General features: G+C 40.9%; 1 protein-coding gene across 5 annotated transcripts in view; it reads right to left on the bottom strand.

Moving 5' to 3' along the window:
* Window positions 1-17,013, bottom strand: part of LOC148845283 (plant/protein (DUF810)) — a 162,333-nt gene that overhangs the window by 59,525 nt on the left and 85,795 nt on the right. The window lies entirely within an intron of this gene.

Raw genomic sequence — 17,013 nt, 5'->3', positions numbered from 1 at the left:
TTCTTTTCTTATTGATTACCAAAGAAAATCCTCGAAATGATTTGATCCATTTAAGTCCATGTGTTTTTCAAATTTGGATTTTCCCTCCTATTGAGTCCATGAAAACTTTTATGATGTGGATAACCTTTATATTTATCATGCAAGGGTTCAAGTATCTTTCCCTCTCAACCTCTCAGTCATGTTTTGTTAGCTTCATATATCTCCTTGCACCCTCATGGCTATTCAATCAACAAGGTCATCTTTCCCAATGCCATTTGGTTCCTGACTATTGAACTCTTACCACTTCCATTTTTAGACTATCACCTCTCCTCCCCAAGGATCGGTTCTCCAAGGGATATCTCAACTCTTGTTTCCTTGTTACCTCCTCAGTGTTTTCCCCTTAGAGATACCACCAAACTAAAGCCTTGCTCATTGGTACAGCATCATTTAAATCCAATGACATCTTTGTCATCTCTAGCTTGATGTCTAGGTAAATGGTCACCATGAACATTGTGTTGCCAACAAATTTGTTGGCCATTTGAGGCAAGAAGCCTTTCCAGTGAACCTTCATCCACACATGTCTTGTCAATTCATCCTGTCCATTATTGGGTCAAACACGAAGAATCCCCCACAAAGATCTCTTATACATCTCAGCACCACCTCACTCCATAGGTATAGTGGCAATCCAAATACTCCAGTTCTTGGATTTTTTGGTGGATTTCAGTCATAAAGAGAGTGATCTATGCTTTGGCATCAAAATTAGGAAGAACTAAATGTGGGGAAGAGTCCTAGTCAAGTTGGACACTTCATGTTTTATCTGATATTGGGTGCTTGGACCCTTTGGACTTCTCTAGGTTTTATATAGGGTGTGGTTTGGTTTCTGGCAATTTTTTAGCCTTCTGGAGTGATTGATTCACTTTTCTTTATGGTGAGAGAAGCTGGGAGAAGAGAGATTTCTCCCCAAATAGGTTTTTCTTCTTTCGGAAAGGTCAATTACCCTTGTGTGTGAGATCGATTTGATCTTGGATGCTTTCTACCTAGTTATTTTTTGTTTTTGAATTGTTTGAAGTTGAAATGGAGAGTTGAAGTACTGAGCAAAAGTCCATTGGTGAAATGGGTCAGGATGTAGTAGGTACTAGTGATTCTTTTAGGACTGGAATTATTACCACAGTAAAATAGGATGGTGCAAATTATTTAGAATGGGCACAATCATCCAAAATGGCCATTGGTGCTCCTGGGAAACTGAGGCACATCACTGGGAGGAGAAGAAACCTGATACAAATTCCTCCTGATAGTTATAGGAGAACTACATGGTTATGTCCTGGATGTGTAATTCTATGTCACCTCACATTGGCATTTGTGGCCTAATACTGCAAAGAAGATTTGGGATGGAGTAACTAAGACCTATTCCCAGAAATAGAATGTCGCTAGAGCCTATCTATTAAGGAACCAACTTAATTATACAAAACAGGGAGATGGACCACTTGCTATGTACTTCTCCATGCTGAAAACACTTTGGTAGGAGATAGATCACTTAGAGATTGTGGTTTGGGAGAGTACGAAATATGCAACAACCTATCAGAAGTTGGTGGAGAAGAAAACGGTCTTTGAGTTCTTGGCTGGATTGAATCTTGAATTTTATATTGCCAAGCAACACGTCCTTACTAGGGAAAAGAAGAAAAACAAGCCTTTTGAAAAGAAAGGACTGTTTAAAAAGTTGCAGAAAATCAAAAGAAAGTAGCAGAAATCAGGTTTCAAGAAGAGAGAAGAAGAAGAAGGTGGCGGCAACTAGGGTTCAGAGATAGAGATTTTCAAACATAACCTTCTCTCTTACACCCTTAATTCCATTTCATTAAGTTAAACTTTAATAATTTACAGAGAGGCCCCTAGTTGGGCAAAAAATTAAAAAACATAACACAAGAAAGAATAAAGCCCAGATTAAGACCCATTACAACAAAGAACATAAAAAATAAAGAAGGATAACAGCCTATGGGCCATTCGGCCCATCTCTACACTCCCCCTCAAGCTGAGCATAGATGTCAATCATGCCAAGCTTGCCAGTATCATGCTGAAGTTTAGCCTTGGGAATGCCCTTGGTGAGGAAATCAGCTCACTGTCCTTTAAAGGTGATGAAAGGTAGACACACTTCTCCAGAAGCCACTCTTTCTCGAATGAAGTGTTTGCCAACTTAAATATGTTTAGTTGTGTCAGGTTGCACTAGGTCGTGAGCAATGTTGATGGTAGCCTGATTATCACAGTATAACATCATTGGGTTATCAGCTCAATACCTAGTTCCTCCACCAAGGATCTAAGCCACAGAAATTCAAAAACTCCATGAGCCATGGCTCTGTATTCAGCTTCGGCTGAAGATCGAGCAACAACTGATTGTTTCTTGCTTCTCCAAGAGACAATATTACCTACCACCAAGCTACAGTACCCAGAGGTAGATCTTCTGTCATCTATGTTTCTAGCCCAATCAACATCTGTGTAGGCTTCAAGTTTCATATGGACATGCATAGCAAATAGAATTCCCTTTCCAGGGGAACCCTTCAAATAACACAAAATCCGCTCTGCTGCTGCCATGTGAGTATCCTTGGGAGCATGCATGAACTGACTAATGCAACTAATAGCATATACAATGTCTGGCTGAGTCATGCATAGATAGAGAAGCTTTCCAAGTAGTCTCTAGAAGACTCCCTTATCTTTCAACAATATTCCATCTGAAGCAGAGAGTTTATGGCTCATATCAATAGGAGTAGCAACTGGTCTAGCACCCATCTTCCCTGTTTCAAAGAGCAAATCAAGTACATACTTTCTCTGAGAGATAAGTATCCCATCCTTGGATCTGGAAACTTCTATACCAAGAAAGTATCTCAATTCCCCCAAATCTTTGATCTCAAACTCTATATGAAGGAAAGATTTGAGATCATTAATCCTTGATACATCATTACCAGTCACAACAATGTCATCAACATACACAATCAGGTAAACGGCCAAGGATCCTCTCCTCTTCACAAAGAAGGTATGATCAGATTGTGTCTGTACATAGCCAAAGCTAACAAGGGCAGCCCTAAACCTTTCAAACCATGCTCTAGGGGACTATTTAAGTCCATAAAGAGATTTCTTCAGCCTGCAGACCTTTCCTTTCATATTTGTTTCATACATCCTTGGAGGAAGGGACATATAGACCTCCTCATGTAACTCTCGATTCAGAAATGCATTCTTTATATCCAGCTAATAAAATGGCCAGTTTGAGTGTGCAGCCAGAAATAGCAGAACTCTCACAGAAGTCATCTTGGCAACAGGGGAAAAGGTCTCCAAATAAAAACCCACTTACAACCTACTGGATCCTTCCCTTCAGGCAAATCAACCACTTTCCAAGTGTCATTCTTGTGCAGGGCATCAATTTTTGTTCTCATAGCATCCCTCCATTCCGGAATAGTAAGAGCTTCTAACACAGACCTATGAATTGGGTTAGAAGCAACAAAAGAAAGGTAGGCAAAATATGAAGGAGAGAGCAAACTATAAGAATGGTGTTTGGACATGCAATGTGCAGTACACTTCATTTTTCCTTTCCTAATAGCAATAGGGATATCAAGGTCTGGGAAGGATGGCTCCAAAGGGGTTGTATCAGTACATGTTGTCTCTTCCATGACTGGAAGTGCAAGAGGCTCATGTGTTGTAGGGAAAACAATCTGCTCATTTCTGGTTCTCTAACGTTGGTACAACCTGTGATTAAAAAGAGGACGAGGAGGTAAAGAAGGAGGCATAGGAACACTGGAATGAGAGTGAAATGACTAATCCTCCCTTGACTCATTTGAAGGAGGAAGAGTCTTAGCAAAAGACTCAACTAGGACAGGTAGGGGAGGAGCAAACAACTGTGACAAATTCTCTCCCTTCAGACAATGCCTCTCCTGAGAAGAATCATAAAAGAAAGAGAGCTCATCAAAGGTGACATCCATTGAAACATACCAAGTGCCAGTCTTCGAATCAAAACAACAATAACCCTTTTGTGTGGAGGAATAACCAAGGAAGATACACTTGTGGGCTTTTTGGTTCAAATTTATGTCTCTAGACACTTATGATATGTACATAACAAGTGCAGCCAAAGACACGAAGAGGAATAGGAAAAAGATCCTTGTCCGGATGAAGAAGACCGAAGGGAAACTTAAACCCCAAAACCCTAGATGGCATATGGTTGATAAGGTAGGTTGCAGTGAGAACAACATCACCCCAAAATTTTGTAAGGACATGTGAGGTAAATAGAATAATTCTTGCAACTCCAACAATATGCCTATTTTTTCTTTCAGCAACTCCATTCTATTATGGGGTCCTAGCACAAGAGCTTTGGTGAATAACCCCCAAATCAGTGAGATAGCAGGTCAGGTTTTTCTCAAAATATTCTTTTGCATTGTCGGATCTGAAAATTTTAATTCTAGTATCAAACTGGGTTAGGACAAATTCATGGAATTGCCTCGCAAGTCTGGGAACTTCATCATGGGACTTCATAAAAAATATCCAAGTGAACCGAGAAAATTCATCAATGAACAAGATAAAATATTTATAGCCACCCATAGAAGGAAAATGGTAAGGCCCCCACACATCAGAGTGCACAATATGAAAAGGAGATCTTTTATTACTCAGAGGATAACTGTTTCTACAATGTTTTGACAGTTCACACGACTCACAATGAAGACTGGACAGACTAATTCCCTTAAACAGTTCTAGGAATAAATGACTTAATGCAGAAAAAGAAAGATGACCCAAACGAAAATGACATAACATGACTCGACTAATGGACTCTGTAGATGTAGACCCAAAAGCAGCTTTTCCAGGTTGTTCATGGCTCTGTCCGGGAGTGTCCAACAGATATATTCCATTCACCTCATGGCCATTCCCAATCACTTTCTGAGACTCCAAATCCTGAAAAACATAGTAGGAAGGAAAGAAGGTTACATAGCAGTTCAATGACTTAGTTAGGCTACTTACAGATAACAAGTTTGTATTTAGCTTGGGTACATGAAGAGCAGAAGTAAATACTAAGGAATTTGTAGCCTTGATGGTTCCCTTGCCGAAGATAGGGGCAAGAGAGCCATCGACTAGGGTGATTTTGTCACGGCCAGGAAGTAAATCATAAGAAACAAGCAAAGTGGAAAGGCTGGTTATATGATCAGAAGCACCAGAATCAATAATTCAAGGGATGCTACGATTACTTGAAATAGTTGCATGATTGGCAGAAGCCCGTATACCTGAATGAGCAAATGCAAAAGAGATTGAATTTCCTAGAGGGTTGGAAGAAGAGGCCACACCACATTTATCAAAAAAAAAAAGAAGAGGCCACACCCTCTAGGAGACTGATCATCCTCCCAAACTTCTCATATTCTGCCTTCATAGCTACTAACTACTCACTAGCCATCATCTATTCAGTTTGGCATCTGTCACTATCTGGACCAGCAGCAATATTGGCACTCCCTACCTTCATATTATCAGACTTCTTTTGAAACCGAAGAAGAAGAAGCTCAAGATGCAACTTCCAACACTTGTTTTTAGTGTGTTTTGGCTTTTTACAGTACTCACAAATAATCTCTTTCTTCCCTGAGCTACTTGGAGTTCCAGCAACTCCCTTAGGTTTCACTCCCATATTAGCAAAGTGATCATTTAGACCAGCCCCTTGGACCTGGACCAGTCTTCTGCTTTCTTCACTACTTACCAAGGCATAGGCTTGAGATAGTGAAGCACTATCCTTGGATAAAATATTTTGCTTTGTGATGTCATACTCTAGATTCAGCCCTATCAAGATCTCAAACACCCTATTTCTCTCAACAAGTTTCCTGTAGGTCTCAGCATCATTAGTGGTGTCCCATACTCAGGATTCAGCCCTATCAAGATCTCAAACACCCTATTTCTCTCAACAAGTTTCCTGTAGGTCTCAACATCAATAGTGGTGTCCCATACTCAGGATTCAGCCCTATCAAATCTATTTCTTGCCATAAAGACGTCAATGTTGAGAAATATACAGCTAATGGTTTCTCCCCCTGTTTCAAATTCTTCACATCACTTCTTAGCTTGTAAACCCTGGCCACATTTAATTTCTGGGAATAGGTTTCAGCAACACTGTCCCAAATTTCCTTTGCTGAATTCATCCACAAATAGTGCTGACTAATTTGTGTTTGCATTGAGTTCACAAGCCATCCAATAACAGTATAATTTTCTTGCATCCATTTTTCATATGATGGATCATCTTCCGAAGGATCCTTCTTGCTCCCGTAGATAAAACCCCATTTGCCTCTACTGCAGATATGAATTTTTATTGATTGTGGCCAAGCCAAATAATTAGTTCCATCCAGCTTGACTGTGGTCACAGTTAGTAGAGAGTCTATCGAGGCTCCCGGAACCTGTCCGGATTCAGCAACATGCTTGTTTTCAACTTCTGAAGGGTTCATCTCCTTAAATACTTCGAAAATAACTTCTAACAACTTCGAATAACAACAAATAAACAGAACAAAAACTGTGTTGTGAGCCAACCTCTATGCAGCCGTACCAGCTACCTTCGTAACATCCAGAAGCCGGGAGAAACAGAGAAATCTCAGCCGCTCCTTATAGACTTCATAGAACACCAATCCACTTGATTCGATCTTCAAGATGAAGGATGAGAAGGCCTTCAGTCACTGAGCACCCAGGTCAAACTCCCTATGGGGCCTGCAATCAGATTTCTCCAGAAAATTAGGGTTTCGAGCAACACACTTGAATCTGTCAGGAGGACGACAAAACCAGTCCCCTTCTCTCCAGAAACCACTAACAACTGGGCTGAAATAGGTTTCTTTAACTATTCATATGATTCAGTTCTCCATAAACACTGTGTATAAGAAAAAAAGAGGTGAAAAGAGGGAAAAACAAGCTGCTCTGATACCAAGAAGAAAAACAGCCTTTTGAAAATAAAGGACTGTTTAAAAAGTTGCAAAAAATCAAAAGAAAGTAGTAGAAATCAGGTGTCAAGAAGAGAGAAGAAGAAGAAGAAGGTGGCGGCAATTAGTGTTCAGAGAGAGATTTTCGAACATAACCTTCTCTCTTACACCCCTAATTCCATTTCATTATGTTAAACTTTAATAATTTATAGAGAGGCCCCTAGTTGGGTAGAAAATTAAAAAAAATAACACAAGAAAGAATAAAGCCTAGATTAAGGCCCATTACAGCAAAGAACATAAAAAATAAAGAAGGATAAACAGCCTATGGGCCATTCGGCCCATCTTCTTTACAAGAAAGTTTGACTCTTTCTCAAGCCTATGGCTTTGTTTCTAGAGAGGAGAGCAGGAGCAATGTCATGTTGAGACCATCTAGGGTTGACTAGTCAACTATGATTAGTACAATCAAACCTAAGCCAAATGAAGACAGGGGAGTAGTGAGATTAGGAGTGAGGATAAGGACTTGGTATCTAACAATTGTAAGAATCCTAAGCATACCAGAGACACTTGTTGGAAGCTCCACCCACATCTCATACCAACTCAAGTCAAGAACAAGAGGGGAAATGTAAATGTAGCAATTACAAAAGACTCTTCGGGACCTCTTACCCAAGCCAAATTGGAGTCCATTGTAGTAGCAACAGTTAGAACTAAATTAGATAAGTATGGATAGCTTATGAGTAAGAAGGATTTAGTTGATTCTAGTTCTTCGGATGGGCAACAGAGTGCAGGAGCTAGTCACACTACTTTGCTCATACAAGTAGTTCTTATGCAGTTGCAAATTATGCATCCACCTTAGATAAGGAGGGACCTTCCTAGATTACAAATTCAGGAGCATCTAAGAACATGACCAATATATCTACCCTTTTTCAATTCTTACCAGTTGTGCTCTGGTAGAGACAGAGTCTCTACAACAGATGGTTGTCATATTCCCATTGCTAGAAAAAGAGATAGAGTGACTGATGACATTACTTTATCCTCTGTCTTATATGTCCCTAGGCTTCATACAAATTTTCTTTTTGTGAGTAGTTTGACAAGAAACTTGAACTGTTCAGTGACTTTCCTTCTTTGTAATTGTGTTTTGCAGGATCTAAACTCAAAGAAGACGATTGGGAGTGGTCGTGGGGTGAATGGAGTCTACCTTTTGGATGAAATTTCTAGACATCAGAGCCACCGTGTTAGTAGCAGCAGTAGTAGTGGATCAGAGTCAATCGTTTGGGTCATCTTCCTTTTAGTTCATTGAGATGTTTATTTCCAAAGTTGTTTCAGTTTGTTCAATTATCTAGTCTGGAGTGTGAAAGTTATCAACTGGGAAAGCAATGTAGACATTCTTGGATATATTTGATGAGATCACATGATGAGGTACCTATTTTGGTGCAACAGTTCTACCAGATGGTTGCCACACAATTTGGAGTGAGGACTAAGGCTTTCAAATCAATGCTAGAGAATACTTTGAGAAGGATTTGGCCACATTTTTTGGAGAATGAGGTGATTCATTAAAGTAGTTATGCTTATATACCACAATAGAATGGGGTAGTAGAGAGGAAAAATAGACACATTGTGGTGGTGGCAAGAAGTCTTATGGTATGTGCTTCAGTTCCTGTTCGTTTTGGGGGGGGGATGTAGTTCTTACAACTGTGTATCTGATTAATCGTGTACCTTCATGCATTGTGGGGTTTAAGGTGCCATTCAGTCTTCTTTTTCCAAATGGGGAGATATATCATATGCCTTTGAGAGTTTTTGGGTGCATTTGCTTTGTTCATATTCTTAGTCCTCATCGCAGGAAGTTGAATCCTAAGGCCAATATCTGTTTTCCTTGGATATGCTTAAAACCAAAAGGGGTATTGTTGTTATGATCCAGTGGTTTTCACTTTGGATGTTACCTTCTTTGAGTTTACATTCTTTTTCTCTAGTGGTTCTCCTCAGAGGGAGTGTTTTGGGGTGGAGAACTCATAGTCTATTGTTCTTCCTATTCCATCTGTTCCTCTTCCTTCATCTGGTCCATCAGTTCCACCTATTGTTCCATCATCAACAACTCCAGTTCCATTGTCTATTCCACTACGACCAGCCTCACAGTTTTTTCAGCGCCGATGCAAGAGGGTTGACTCCACACATGCTCTAGTAGAAGAACCTACACCACTCTCCGTTAATCCATCTGAGATTCCAGTTTCAATTTATACAATTCCAGGCATTTCCCTTGAGCCTATTATTTCCCCTAATCCTATTGATGATGTTCAAGTACTTAACTCTGATGTTGCAGTTGAGGAGCCCATGATGTTATACAACCAAACTACAATCAATATTTCCCACAATCCAATTCACCATGACAGGACAAAGCACATTTGAGGTCGATAGACACTTCATAACAGAAAGGGTGGCAGCCAAAGAAGCTTGCTTGCCTTATGTCTCCATTGAATTACAATTTTCTAATGTCTTCACCAAAGGGGGAGTGTTGAGGACTATGGGCAGATTTGTGCAGATTTATTAGTTGTTTATGTTTATTATTTGTTTAGATAGGAAGTGGGAACCACAACATACTTGTTGGATCCCTTTTGAGTGGCTTTTTCAAGTTATTTATGCAATTTTATGTGTTAGCCATCCTATTAGGGCATATTACCCATTGTAGTCTTCTTCTCTTCACTTTCTCTTCTTCCCCAAGAAACATCTCTTTTCTTTACAGATTCTTTGACTCAACAGTTTTCTACTATTTGGTACTTTAGTATCCCTCTCCTTGGGGAAAGACTCCTGGTTGTAGTGGGAACTCTATTTCTTAAAACTTTTTCATTTGTGAGAACTATATCTCAAGTCTCTGATGTGGTTCAGGGCTCTTGATCTCTCAGTCCACCAATAGCTCCATCAATGCCAATCATGAGTTCTCATCAATGGTGTCTTAGTGGTGGGACTTGGAAGAGAGGGAGAGAGAGAGTGAGGTTTATTAAATGTGTAGATTTGTCCCTCAATATCTCTCTTGGCTCTATGGTCAAATATTTACAACTTAGTTCAGAAGGACTGCCCAACAAATAAAGTACAATCTAGTACATCTAATAGAATATGTGATGATTCATGGAGATCGGGGGAGAGAAAGAGAGAGAGAAAAGGAAGAGAGAGGTACGGTTGAGAGGAAAAAGTCATCTTCTGGCTGCCGCCAGTTTTCTATTTATATTAACTTCATAAAAGAATCAGAAATTACAAGTATGCCCCTGGTGGCACATCCTAGAACCAAAATAATAAGAAAAAGAAAAAACAAGTAACTGACCGACAACCTATTAACAACAGCTATAAAGTAACAACTAAGTAAGCCTTACAACACTCCCCCTCAAGTTGGGCTGAATATGTCTATCATGCCCAGCTTGTCACATAACTCATTGTGCCGCGAGCATGGAAGTCCCTTTGTAAGGACATCAGCAAGTTGTTCCTTGGAGTTGACATAAGGAATGCAAATTTCCCTTTTTTCCAGTTTTTCCCTTATGAAGCGTTTATCCACCTCAATGTGCTTGGTCCTCTCATGTAGGACCGGGTTGCTGGCGATGTTTATTGCAGCCTTGTTGTCACAGTAAAGGGACATAGGACTATGAACAACAACTCCAAGCTCCCCTAGAAGATTCTTTAGCTAAAGGACTTCAGCCACCCCATGTGCCATAGCTCTACATTCAGCTTCAGCACTTGAACTTGCTACCACACTTTGCTTCTTACTTTTCCAGGTCACCAGATTTCCTCCCACAAATGTGCAATACCCACTAGTGGACTTTCTATCATCCACAGCTCCTGCCCAATCAGCATCTGTAAAGACTTCCACCTTTAGGTGATTGTGTTTACTGAATAGTAGGCCTATTCCTGGATATTTCTTCAAGTATCTAAGGACTCTCTCTGCTGCCTCCATGTGTGGTTTCTTAGGAGAGTGCATAAACTGGCTCAGGACCCCAACGGAATAGGCAATGTCTGGACGGGTCATGGACAGATAAATCAGCTTTCCCACTAACCTTTGGAATTGTTTCACATCTTTCAGAGGTTCACCAACACAGTCACCTAGCTTGTGGTCCGCATCCATAGGAGTATCTTCCGGCCTTGCACCTAATTTACCTGTATCCCGTAATAGATCAAGGGTGTATTTCCTTTGAGAGACAAAGATACCCTTTTCTGAGCGGGCAACTTCAATCCCAAGGAAATACTTCAGGAGGCCTAGATCTTTCACTTCGAATTTAGATGCAAGGAATTGTTTCAAGTTCTGTATCTCTAAGCTCCAACTTCCTGTAATGATGATATCGTCTACATACACTATCAATACAGCAACCTGTTCCTAACATCTCTTCACAAAAAGTGTATGATCAGACTAACATTGTTTGAAGCCCATCTCTTGAACTGCCATGTGAAACTTATTGAACCAGGCTCTGGGAGACTGTTTTAAGTCATAGAGAGACTTTCGCAGCTTGCACACCTTATTTTCACTCCCCTTGGCACAGAATCCAGGGGGTTGAACCATGTATACTTCTTCTTCTAAGTCACCATTCAGGAAAGCATTCTTTATGTCCAGTTGATGCAATTCCCAGTTAAGATTAGCAGCTAAGGACAGGAGAACCCTAATTGAGTTCATCTTAGCCACTAGGGCAAAAGTCTCATCATAGTCAACCCCGTATACTTGTGTGTACCTTTGGCTACTAATCTTGCTTTATACCTTTCAATTGTTCCATCTGCCTTGTGCTTAACCATGAACACCCATTTGCACCCCACGGGGTCTTTCCCCTTTGGAAGATCCACCAATTCCCAAGTATGATTTTTGTGGAGGGCATTAATCTCCTCCTTCATGGCATCTACCCATTCGGGGCATTTTAACGCTTCTGCAACATTCTTGGGAACAGGGATGCAATCAACTGCCGATAGGAAGGCTCGGTACGAAGGGGAAATGTGGTCATAGGAGACAAAGTGGGTAATGGGGTGTTTGGTAGTGCAAGACCTGACTCCCTTTCATTGGGAAAAAGGAATGTCAAGGTCATCCACAGTAGGAGTAGGGTAAGGGGTGGACTTACCTCTTGGGAGTCTAATGATGTCAGTTGCTCAGTGTTTGGCTGCTCCATATCTCTATCACACCACTAATCTCTCCGACGTATATGTTGGAAGACATGGAAGAGAGTAGGGTCCAGAATAGAAGGAAGAGATACCTGAACCAGATTCTCCTCTTCCACACTACGACTCTCCCCCTGAGGAGGGAAGAATGGCTCGGACTCAAAGAAGGACACATCCATAGACACAAAAAATTTATGACTAACTGGATCAAAACATCGATACCCTTTTTGAGAGGAGGGGTACCCCAGAAAGACACAAGGAATGGATCGAGGGTCTAACTTACCTCGGGATGGAGACAAATCATGGACAAAGGCCCGACAACCAAAGACTCTCATGGGGATGGAAAATAAAGGAGACTGAGGGTACAATAACTGATGAGGGAACATGTAGTTCAGAACTCTGGAGGGCATGCGGTTGATGACAAATGCAGCTGCAAGTATAGCATCCACCCAAAACCTTTTTGGGACATTCATGTGTAACATCATCCCGCGGGCTACCTCAAGAAGGTGTCTGTTTTTCCTTTCTGCAACACCATTTTGTTGTGGTGTTTTGGCGCATGAGCTCCTATGAATAGATCCATGGGAGGCAAAGAACTCATTGAGCTCCCCATAGAAGTATTCATTTGCATTATCAGATTGGAAGATCTATATTTCAACATGGAACTGCGTAAACACCATCCTCTGGAAGTCTTTCACTATCTTTGGAACTTCGTCTCTGCTACGCATAGGAATTACCCATGTATAGCGAGAGTAATCATCGATCAACGTAATAAAGTACTTATATCCGCCCTCAGAGATTACATTTGTAGGCCCCCATACATCAAAATACACAACATGAAAAGGAACATTTGATCTTTTATTACTTGAGTGAAAAGTTGTTCTACATTGTTTGCTCAACTGACATGTTTGACACATGAACTCTGACACTGAACATGACTTAAATAAAACTGGAAACAAGGATTTTATTATTTCGAAAGAAGCATGACCTAAACGACTATGCCACAAAAAAATTTGACTCTTATTGGACTGACTATGCGACTCTGAGGATGACACCGAGAGACCAGCTTTGTTGTCGAGAATGTAGAGACCATCCACTAGGCTTCCTCCACCAATCGTCCTCCCAGAAGTTAGATCCTGAAAAACACACGAGTCAGCAAAAAATGTCACACTGCAGTTCAAGGAGCTTGTAGTGCTACTATTTGAAAGCAAATTTATAGGAAGCTGAGGGACATGCAATACACAATTCAGGTTAAGGCCATGGGGAAGGGATATTGATCCTTGGCCTGCAATGGAAGAAAAAGAACCATCTGCAAGTCTCACTCTACCCTTCCTGACAAAAGGCTATAAGACTGAAACAAGTGAGGCTTACCGATCATGTGGTTGGAGGCCCCTGAGTCAATGATCCAAGGGGAATCTGTAGGAGTGACATGGAATGCAGAAGCCATATTACCTGAAGTAGATGCAAATGAAGTAGAGGGAGTACTAGTGACTGAGCTGTCCATTTGCCGCAAAGCCCTACCATTAGATTACAGGTGCTCTCTGAAGGAATTCATTATATCCTCCTTGGGGTCAGACTTATTAGGGTGGTCCCGGGTACTACCGGCAACTTGAGCATCTTGGGTTGCCACATGTGCTGTGCTCATTTTCTTCTGATGACCTTGACCTTGACCTTTACCCAGTTCTTGATTCTTTTCTGCCCACTTGGGTTTCCCGTGGATGTCCCAACAACTGTCACGTGTATGTCGTGAACGCCGACAGTGGGTACAGAACAGCTTATCTTTATCATCCGCCTTCTTAGGGTCACTTTTCTTTCCCATGGAGTTATTATTCATTGCAGCCAAAGCAACTTGTTGCTCCCCTTCAGCTGTAACCATCACATTCCGCCTACTTTCTTCATATTGAACAAGGGAGTATACCTCGTGAACCGTAGGCAACTCTTTGCTTCCTAGGATCTACACCCTCAATGGTTCATATGCAGGGTTCAGTCCCAACAAGAAAGCAAACACCCGTTGCTGAGAGACCAGCTTCCTGTAGGCCTTAGCATCATCATCGTGCTTCTACTCTATGGCCCGATAATGGTCCAATTCCTTCCATATGGAGGTAAGGGCTGAATAGTATGAAGACAAGCTACAGTTTCCCTGGCTGTGAGGAGCCAAGACATCACCATACTGTTTTCTTGGTCCCACCTATCATGTTCAGCCGTCTCACCCTTGGGTTCTTTCACCCTTCCATTGATGTAACCAGCTTTACCCCTTGCCATTACATAGAGTTTTACACTCTTAGCCCACTCCAGGTAGTTCAGACCGTTTAAAGGGGTAATTGGCATGGGAAAAACCATGTTTTCACTTCCCATACCCGCTGTGCTGCGGGTTGGTGTAGCCCCCGATGAATTTAATTCATGACTTGCCATCGAATACTACTGAAAAACAATCCAAACACCACCCAACAACACAGCAGCCACAATCAGAATACCAACCCTCAGGGAGTTTACTCCTAGAATGTGAGCAAGAGAACAAAAAATACTGCTGAGAACAAAGGGTTCAGTCAACACAACCAGTCATTAAACCAGTCCGGTAATCGGTTCAGCACCACCAATACAGACATTACAATCAGTCTGACTGCAGTTCACACAGCCTAACCATCCAACGTCCAAACAAATAACTATATAACCAAGGCATGAGCCCTACACACCATCAGCCAAAGAAGGCTGAGACAAACTGAAACAAAAAACACACCTGTTCAGCACTTGTACGAAGGTGCTAATCTGAACTTGACTTCACAGCATCGAACAGAGGAGTCTGCACCAGCATCGCCCTTCTCCGACTAGGGTTTTCTTGGTATTACAACCAAGAAAAAGAAATCACAGAAGCTTCCGCCAGAAAAAACTGCTAGGGTTTTCCCAAAAACTGCCGCCAGAAAACTGCTAGGGTTTCTGCAGAAACAGCCGCCAGAAACCTGCTAGGGTTTCCACAGAACTACCACGTCCAAAAACTTTTAAAGAGTGGGCAGGAGGGATCGTAGGTCTATTTCAACCCAGAAAAACTGCTCTGATACCATGTGATGATTCGTGGAGATCGGGGGAGAGAGAGAGAGAGAGAGGTACGGTTGAGAGGAAAAAGTCATCTTCTGGCTGCCGCCAGTTTTCTATATATATTAACTTCATAAAAGAATCAGAAATTACAAGTATGCCCCTGGCGGCATATCCTAGAATCAAAATAATAAGAAAAAGAAAAAACAAGTAACTGAACGACAGCCTACTAACAGCAGCTATAAAGTAACAATTAAGTAAGCCTTACAACAGAATACAACCAACCTCCATATACAATGGGCTATAGATCGTACCTTTGATAGGGAGGTGACTTCCCAAGGTGTTTAGGTGGAATAGTAAATGCTAGCCCTTTTTTATCAATAACACTAACAGTTTTATTAAGGAGATAAAGCTTCTCTTACATCAAATCAATGTAGAGATGACAATATAATGACAACAGTAACTGCTGGCTGAAACAAATACAGATCGGAAATATTACAAATTTATCAATCCCTAGCCCTGGTGATCTTCAAGCAAGACTATTCTTGTTAACCCCATCCTTGAAAGCCCACCAACTAATCCATTAGCTACTCTAGGTATCTATCTGAATAAGCCTTTTCAGGATATCAGAATTTTTAACTTCACTGATCTTCTGTCTTAGTATAGCTGATTGCTACTTTAGAGTCCTCTTCCACCACCAAGTTGGGGACACCAAAATAGCAGGCCAAATTAGTTCTTGAATGAGAGCATATGTTTCTGCTCTTAGAGAGTTTCCAACATCTAGAGAACCCAAGAATTTCAATTCATCTTAACATTTCCTTGATTATCTATAATGACACCCTGTGTCTGATGGCTTGGGGGGCCCTACACTACAACTATCAAAGTTCAGTTTGTCAGTTACCGTTTTTATAGTCCACAAGTCAGCTCTCTTGCTCCTTCTACTTGAGGTCCTTGCCACCACATTCTATCCTATCCATACATCATCAAAGAAGAGTCCTTCATACTCTTTACTCCTCAATACCACTCCTTGCTTTCAAAGTTTCTTCCTTTTCTTTCCCCCCAAATACTCCAAAGGGCTGCTTCTCTAAATCACCTCCAGATAAGTTTAGCTCTTTTTAGCAAATGCTAGTCAATTAAAAGGACTCAGTAATTCTCTATATATTTCACTCTCTATAATTTAGATAAAATTAGATATGTTACTGATTGAGAAAAACAAAACACAGAGCACCAAGATTAGGGAGGAATGTCCTCACCCCTAGGGAGTAATGACAGTACACTGCTTGCACCAATGCAGGAACAAGTGGAAGGATGGTAAACCAGTGTGTTATTAAGAAAAAAAAAAGATGTCTTACAGTTGAAAATCGTGATAGATTGGAGGCTATCAGTACCCTCTGAAAGGTAGAGTGGTTCTGTCTGTTTGTTAGTGATATTATTATATTTGAGAGGTATAATTGAGCTTGAGAGAATGGTGCAGAGCCTTTTGATTGTCACTCCCTTCAAGAAGAATTGGGTGTGGTATTTAATTGCTTTTGCTGTTAAACAAATAGTTCCTTGCACAAGAGTTACAGAAGGAAAAAAATGTATTCTTTCACAAAGTCCAACCCACCAAGCCCATTTTCAGCCATTCAGCATCAAACACCTCAGTTTCCTACTAGTAAAATCACGCCATGTATAATTTCCTGATCTTCTCAATCAGAAAGAACTAGCACCCAAGTCACTTCTGGGATGATGACAAGCAGGATTCCTCATATTCCTTGTGCACTCCTTAAAACAAGATATCCTCCTTTGCATTTAAGGAATAAATAAATAAAATATCTAACAAAAGCAGTTTCCCCACACATAACATAACTAGTCAGAGTTATTATATAGAGAAGGATATAGAAATTAATAGAAACCATGGTCTCTTAGGATACCTGACAAAAAAGCCATGATTATTTCTACTTTGAATTTTATTTCCAATGCTACAAACGAAAAGATATTCATTCAT

This window comes from Nelumbo lutea, chromosome 7 (genome assembly GCF_056320005.1).
Source record: "Nelumbo lutea isolate HS-2025 chromosome 7, American lotus-T2T, whole genome shotgun sequence".
NCBI lineage: Eukaryota > Viridiplantae > Streptophyta > Magnoliopsida > Proteales > Nelumbonaceae > Nelumbo > Nelumbo lutea.
Note: the sequence above shows the minus strand (reverse complement) of the source record. Positions and strands in the feature narration are given on the sequence as shown.